The 8165-nt window shown below is 39.0% G+C and overlaps 1 protein-coding gene across 5 annotated transcripts in view; it reads left to right on the top strand.

The window, feature by feature from the left end:
- Positions 1-8165, top strand: part of LOC144969886 (putative phospholipid-transporting ATPase IA) — a 163800-nt gene that overhangs the window by 21065 nt on the left and 134570 nt on the right. Inside the window, exon 1 of one of the 5 annotated variants that reach the window (XM_078908933.1) lies at positions 6425-6458. The exons of 3 other annotated variants lie outside the window; for them this stretch is intronic. The gene's annotated coding sequence lies outside the window, so the exon portion shown is untranslated. Of the gene's footprint in view, positions 1-6424; positions 6459-8165 lie in introns of those variants that run through there. One more of the 5 variants, XM_078908934.1, reaches the window with a different exon arrangement.

Genomic DNA, 8165 nt, shown 5'->3' with positions numbered 1-8165 from the left:
TAGCAACAAGAGGTCATAAAGGAACCGTCAATTTTAAAATACCTGTTTGTTTTTTTTGGGGTTTTTTTTGGGGGGGGGGGGGGGGTATTTTATGTTATTTTATTTATTTATTTTTTTTTTTTACAGAGCACGACAGAATTGTTTATACAAGTCACGTGTCTCAGTGTGTTAAAATGTTTACATTTTCATGAATAATGGATTGAAATTGAAAGTACAATAGTCGAATCTATAATGTATTGTTTCAGAATAGGAGATGGTGGAGAGGAGGGTGTTTGTGTGTGTGTGTGTGGGGGGGGGGGGGGGGAAGATGGGCTTTATGCTAAATGATTAATTAATTCACTGGTGTGTGTGTGTGTGTGTGTGTTTGTGTGTGTGTGTGTTTATGTGTTTGTATGTGTGCTTGTGAAACAGCTGCACGGGGTTTGGATCAGAGTATAATTAATATCATTTTGTTTTGTTAGACCTTACGGATCGGGCAAAGAAATAATTGTTACTGGCAGATAATATAATATAATGGTTTGTGTGATATAATTCTTGGTGCGGATAACTGTTGCTTTAGTGTCTGGAGCCGCGGAAAGATCCATATGATATTATTATTGATCTAAAAAAAGTGCGTATGAAACAGTGCCAGGCAAAGCAGAAATATAGATAGTTCGAAGATGACGTCACGGAGGCCTTTGTTATTGTTTTTTGCCATCCACATTTATGAGTAATGCTCAATGAACTGTATTAACCTGACTATAAACGTTCATGGATACACACAGTTTTGTGTGTTGGTCCGTTACACTTCCGGATGGCAATGTTATGAGCTTCTTAGCCAAGCGCATACTATCTATACGAAAACAGATAATATGGACGTTTCGGGGTTTCTCCGTTGTGTTAACAACGCCACTATCACATAATCTCATTCGTCTATAGTATTTCATTCATCCCGTTTTCTTGATAAAGGGGAAACCCGAATTGTCCATAGTATCTGTTTTCGTATATTAAATTGAAGCTTACATTCGATTTCACATTGTTATTTAGTTCTTTGAGCTTCAAGCAGCAACATTTACACGACAAAGCATAGAGAAGAATACAAGGAAAAAAAAAGCACCCCCCCCAAAAAAAAAAAAAAAAAAAATTAAAAAAAAATGCCTGCTTCGACTTGGGATCCAAACCTCAGACCTCTTGAGGTTCGATCTCCTGTCGAGGCAGTCTAATTTTTTGGGATGTTTCTTTTTTCTTGTTTTTTCCCCCCTCTCTGCTTTGTCCAGCACTGTTTCATATAGATAGTTCGAAGATGACGTCACTCAGGCCTTTGTTATTGTTTTTGCCATCCGCGTTTGTGAGTTGTTCTCACTAAACTGTATTAACCTGACTATAAACGTTCATGGTTACACAGAGTTTGTGTGTTGGTCCGTTATACTTCCGGATGGCAATGTTGTGAACTCCTTGGCCAAGCGCATTCTATCTATACATTTTATTTTTAGATCTTTATCTCGTGTCAGTGCCTGCTTTCTAATTTGTCAATTTTTGAAGGAGCGAAGTTGACGTCACTCAGCCCTTTATTGTTTTTAGACAGCCATTTAAATGATTAGTTCTCAGTAAATGATATCAATCAGACTAAACACATAGTTTTTTGTGTGTGTGTGAGTCGGTACGTTATAGATAGTATGCAGATGACGTCACTCAGGCCTTTGTTATTGTTTTTGCCATCCGCGTTTGTGAGTTGTTCTCACGAAACTGTATTAACCTGACTGTAAACGTTCATGGTTACACAGAGTTTGTGTGTTGGTCCGTTATACTTCCGGATGGCAATGTTTTGAACTCCTTGGCCAAGCGCATTCTATCTATATCCAGCTGGTGGATGTTATGAGTATTTTACCTAAACGCATAGCATAAACGCATGATATTATATTATGTCATGTCTGGTTTGGGAGAAATTCCAAATGCTTCTGCCACTTCTAATGCTATAGATAGAACGAAGATGACGTCACTCAGGTCTTTGTTACTGTTTTTTGCCATCCACGTTAATGAGTACTTCTCACTAAACTGTGTGAACCAGACTATAACAGTTCGTGGTTACACATAGTTTTGTGTGTTGGTCCGTCTTTTTTCCGGATGACAATGTTGTGAGCTTCTTAGCCATGCGCATACTATCTATAGATACTGTTCGTTTGGCTAAGAATCTCACAACATTGCCATCCTGAAATATAACGGACCAACTGTTTGTACACAAAACTATGTGTAACGTTTTTAGTCTGGTTAATATAGTTTAGTGAGAATTACTCATAAACGCAGATGGCAAAAAAAAAAAAAAAAAAAAAAAAAAAAATAAGAGACCCAATTGACGTCATCTTCGTTCTATCTATAAACAGTAACTATTCGTGTTTTCATTGGACTGGTAATTACATAATGCCAGATAATTTCTCTTGTTGGGGTTGTATTCCCGGGGACTGGAATGCCCTCGAAGTGACGTGTACATATTTTCATGTCCGATAACCCAATTTGTTATTCGCTCATCATTGTTGTAATGGAAAGTATGCTCTCAAACCAACGAAAACTGTTGTCCATTACAACAATGTCAAATCAAACCAATAACCGCGTTCGGTTCTCGGACCTGCAAATATGTGCACGTCGGCTTGAAGCAAGGCCTTCTATAGATCGAACAAAATCGCTCTCTCTCTATCTATCTATCTATCTATCTATCTATCTATCTCTCTCTCTTTTTAGTTTTTTGTTTGTTTGTTTGGACTTGTTATATTTATTCCAGCAGCTTTGTGTTCACTTTGACAGAATTAGATTCAATAGTCTGATGTCACTCCGCCCAGCAACGAGCAGCTTGGTTCTAAACAAAGAAAATCGGTTCTCCTCTGGATACACCTTTATGCTCGTCGGAGAAGTATTTCAAAAGGGCGTCCGCCATTGTTCCGATAGTTTAGAACCAGTTACTAAGTTACTATGCGTCATTACGAGGGAAGTGACGTCACGACTGCTGAAGCCTATTCACAACAATATCGTTATAGGGTTGTGTCGTCGTTTCGTGATCGTTTGACACTGTGTTGTGTTTCCATGTGGGATATTGATTCCATTTGGAATTGTGTGTGTGTCGTTCGTGTGTCGTGTGTTGATGATGATGTTTAATATTTAATCAAGCTTCTTATCATCACTCTTGAAACCCCAGGCCTGTTTATGTCATTGATTATAGCTGTGTATTGATTATTTTGGACGGAGTGTCTCTGATATTACACAAAGCAGGCTTGTTAATACTGAAAAGTCAGCGGAGCAGGTACTTAATATGTTGATAATGTCAAAAAAATGAAATTAAGTGAGTCATGAAGTGTCGGAAGACGATAGAGAATGAACGGTTACGGCACCCTCCGCCTGGCTGCGAGAGAGACGCTGTACGATATTATAGAGCATCTCTCTCGTGGCCAGGCGGAGGGTGCTAACAGTCGGTTTCGGGTTCAACTTTCATCGCCGCAAAAGTTAAAAAAAATAATTCTCCATTATCTTCTGGCACTTGTCTACTCACTCCATTTCTTGTAATAGTCGTGTGAATAGATACAACGAAGTTGGCGTCACTCTGGTCTTTGTTATTGTCGTTTGCCGCCCATGTTTTTATAAGTAATTCTCACTTAACTGAATTATCCAGACTATAAAAGTTCATGGTCACACATAGTTTTGTGCGTTGGTCCGTAAATTTCCGGATGGTAATGTTGTGAGCTTCTTAGCCAAGCGCATACCAATATATTCAATGGGACCACTAGTTTCCATGAGCTCTACTAACGACAACTTACTAGGTGGTGCAAAAACCAAATAATGACGTCATAAGACCAGTCCTTTTGGGTCTCAGTGTCAGGCTATAACATAACGATCGCTACAGTCACACTCAACAACTCTCTGTGCCCTCGAAAACAAATACTCAGAATTGGAGCGATCTATAGATAGAATGCGCTTGGCCAAGGAGTTCACAACATTGCCATCCGGAAGTATAACGGACAAACACACAAACTCTGTGTAACCATGAACGTTTATAGTCTGGTTAATACAGTTTAGTGAGAACAACTCACAAACGCGGATGGCAAAAACAATAACAAAGGCCTGAGTGACGTCATCTGCATACTATCTATAGATAGAATGCGCTTGGCCAAGGAGTTCACAACATTGCCATCCGGAAGTATAACGGACCAACACACAAACTATGTGTAACCATGAATTTTATAGTCTGGTTAATACAGTTTAGTGAGAACAACTCACAAACGCGGATGGCAAAAACAATAACAAAGGCATGAGTGACGTCATCTGCATACTATCTATATTCATGTATTCGTCCAACCGTGTCATCAATCACATGATTTGTTGCTGTCCAACAATTGGATATTTCTTAACAAATGTAAACACTCTGCTTTGTTTACAAATGTTGTAAACATACCCGGCCATGTGTCTAGTTGAATCAAGTGACCAATCGTGATGTTAGGTATTTAAAAAGCTGTGAACACTTTTCACTAAGTGGGTCACTTTGAGCACATTTTGCAATGTGGCCGATGACCTCGAGCACATGGAAAGTTAATATAGATCATGTCCATTGAGTCGACTTCGAGTAACATTCAGATTCAGACCCTTTTTCATCTTTTTGGTCATAAAGTCCATTACAACCTTACCATTCAGTTTTAAAAAATGGATAGGCAGTCTTTTGACAACTCCCTCTATTACCAACATCCAAAATCTCTCGCACTCCCTCTTTCTTTGCTTCTCTCAATCACTCCATCTCTCCATCTCTCACTATATATATATATATATATATATATATATATATATATATATATATATATATATATATATATATATTATTGTCACCGACATTCTTTCAACTCCCATTCTCTCTCTTTCTCTCATTGTCACCGACACTCTTTCAACCCCCACTCTCTCTCTCTCTCTCACACACACAGACACACACACACTATTCCCCCCCCCCAAACCCACACACCCACCCATCCCCCCCCCCCCCCCCCCCCCCCCCCCCCCCCCCCCGCCTTTCCACTTCCAGATGTATTAAAAGTCAAATGGATACACACATTATGTCTAAATATAATAATATATATAATTGTATGACTCATGACATTTTGCTGCTTTCTACTGGAATTGAGTTTTCCTCGTAAAACCGTCACTGCTCTTTTCTCTCTAGAATGAATGACGTCACATAGCTTTTCGTCATTGTTTTTTTTAGACCGTCAGGTGGGTGATTAGTTCTATCTCTCTTTCATTCTCTCTCCTTCTCTCTCTCTCTTTCTCTCTCTCTCTCTCTCTCCCTCTCTCTCTCCCTCTTTTCCTCTTTCTCTCTCTCTCTTAAAACAAAATTCTGTAGCTTCAGTGCTACTTTGTCTCTCTCTCTCTCTCTCTATCTATCTATCTATCTCTCCCCTCTCTCTCCTCTCCCTCTCCTTTCTCTCTCTCCTCTCTCTCTCTCCTCTCTCTCTCTCCATTCTTTCTTTCTCCTCTCTGTCTCCTCTCTCTCTATTTCTCTCTCCCTTTCTCTATCTCTCTCCCATTCCCTATCTCGCTCTCTTCCTCTTTCTCTCTCTCTCTCTATCTCTCTTTCTCTCTATCTCTGTCTTAAAACAAAATACTGTAGCTTCAGTTCTACTCTCTCTCTCTCTCTCTCTCTCTCCCTCTCCCCCTTTCTCTCCCCCCTCTCTCTCCCCTCCCTCTCCCTTATATCTCCTCTCTGTCTCCTCTCTTTCTCTCTCTCTCTCTCTCCCTCTCTCTCTCTCTCTCTCTCTCTCTTCTATCCCACCCCCCTCTCTCCGAAGTGTATAGATTAATTTTTATTGAATGCAAGTATTGTTGTTACGGAAGAATCCGTTTGTCTCTGGGACTCTGGGACTCTGGCACTGTGTGTCCCAACTGAAGAGGGGAATGGAACCAACCGTCCGGCCTTGGTGATGCATCTTGTGTATGTGTGTGTGTGTGTGTGTGTGTGTGTGTGTATAGAATGGAAAAGAGTGACGTGTTACTCTTTCCACAGCTGTGTGTACGAAAGGGTGATAGGTGAGTAATATAATAATATGGTTGTGCGTGTGAGCATGTGTGTGTGTGTTTGTGTGTGTGTTAGTGTGTGTACGTGCGTTTGTGTGTGTGTATTTAATGAGGGGAGGGGGGAGGGGTGTTAGAATTTGCGTTTGTTGTCGCGGAATTCCATCTTTCCTTTTTTGTCTAATTCATTATTGATCGCCACAAGCACAAACACTCACACCACACATACACATACACATACACACGCTAACACACATACACAAACACACACATACACGCTGTAATAATAGCACCGGTCTGTTGTTTGATCTACTCATTGAAATCCATAGCACACAAGCGGTCCCAAGAACCGTTTATTGAGAACGCACGGCAAATGATTGTAAATGCATCGGTTCTCTCTGTATGTGTCCGTTTATCTATTTGTGTTAAAATGTAGTTTGGTTTGTGTTTATTGTGGGGATATATTATAATAATATACGCTACCTAGTTAATTATTTTTATTCCGTCCTAAGCGTGTGATTATTTATCATGTGTACAATAAATCATTTATTCTATCGTTGCTTCGTACTTAGTGATTGTGTGTTTATTTAGTTATTTACCTATTTTACGGCCTAATATATAATGTGAATAATTTATCATTTATGTATTCCATCATAGCTTTGTGTTTATTTATTTATTTATTTATTTATTTATTTATTTATTTATTTATTACATGTTGTTATCTAAACGATCGGCGCAGTTCTCGTGGATGTCAGTGATAATAAAGCATATCATTATGCACCTTTGAATGGGAGCAAGTTCGTTATTTTCATGCAGAATGATGTTATTAATTTATACGGATCTTTTCTCTCGCGATCTGTCGTTTGTTGTTCGGGGGATGCGATTCTATTCGATTTGAGTGTATTCCTCTTTGTTGGATTTTGTGCTTGTGTCCGGATGAGACTTTAGGTGATTTCAAACTAAGTACATTGGTGGTATGCTCTTGGAATCAACATCTGATCCCTTATTGGTTCCCAGTTCCCCTATGTCTTACTTTTTCTTGGGTGCTTTAATTGTAATTCTAGAACTTTTTACCATCCCATTTTCTTCCTTTTTACCCGCGCTGATATAACCTAAATGTGTTGCAAGCGCCGTGAAACCCTTAAAAACGAAACAAACAAACGATTCAATTCGATTCGATTCGATGAATTTCTGATCCATCATTCGGATGTGACGTTTGGATGTTATATAAAAAAAAAAAAAAAAAAACTAAACCGAATCACCGGTCAAAGCTTGTATGGATTATATTATTATAAGATAGATGTTGACGTTGTGGAAATAATGACATGTATATTATAAGCAATGGCACGCTGTTGTGAAGAGTATATTGTTATCATGTATTTCCTTTTGTCATTGAATTATGACAACACAATGATCTAATATAATTGAATGTGTATGTGTGCGTGTGTGTGTGTGTGTGTGTGTGTTGGGGGAGGGGTGATTACAAATACTTTATATGTTCAGAGGGTCTACTTTTCTTATTTCTCATGTCTCTTTTTACCTTCTTAACCACAGCTATCTCTCAGTATGTTCAATAAGATGAATGAATGAATGAATGAATGCCAGTCGAATCCGTTCGTAGCCTTCTGAAATATATTATTCATTCAATTCTAATTGATCGATTTTTATTTGTTTTGTGTGTGTGTGTGTGTGTGTGTGTGTGTGTTTGGTGTGTTTTGTTTTTTTAAAGTAAATTTGTGTTGGTAAGCATGTACTCAGACTTTATGGACACCCTTTATAGATAGAATGATGTTGACGTCACTTGGGTCTTTGTTATTGTGTTTTGCCATCCGCGTTTATGAGTAATTATCACTAAACTGTATTAACCAGACTAAAACGTTTAATGTTACACATCGTCTTGTGTGTTGGTCCGTTATACTTCCGGATGGCAATGTTGTGAGCTTCTTAGCCAAGCGCACACGATCTATAACGAGATCAACACTTGTTAGAATAAATATCTTTGGCGAGGCTCTTGTGTCAACCAAGTCACATTGTGTTGCTGTACTGAATAACCCTTTGTATTGGGTACTCGATCTTTCTCGTCTGTCCTGGTGTATTTGCACACGTATCGGAGGTAGTATTGGTCGTCGGGTGGGAGGCGATTGGTT

The sequence above is a fragment of the Berghia stephanieae genome, chromosome 4 (genome assembly GCF_034508935.2).
Source record: "Berghia stephanieae isolate SIO BIC M18660-M18661 chromosome 4, UCSD_Bste_1.3, whole genome shotgun sequence".
NCBI classification, from domain to species: domain Eukaryota; kingdom Metazoa; phylum Mollusca; class Gastropoda; order Nudibranchia; family Aeolidiidae; genus Berghia; species Berghia stephanieae.
This window is presented reverse-complemented; position numbering and strand designations above follow the sequence as displayed.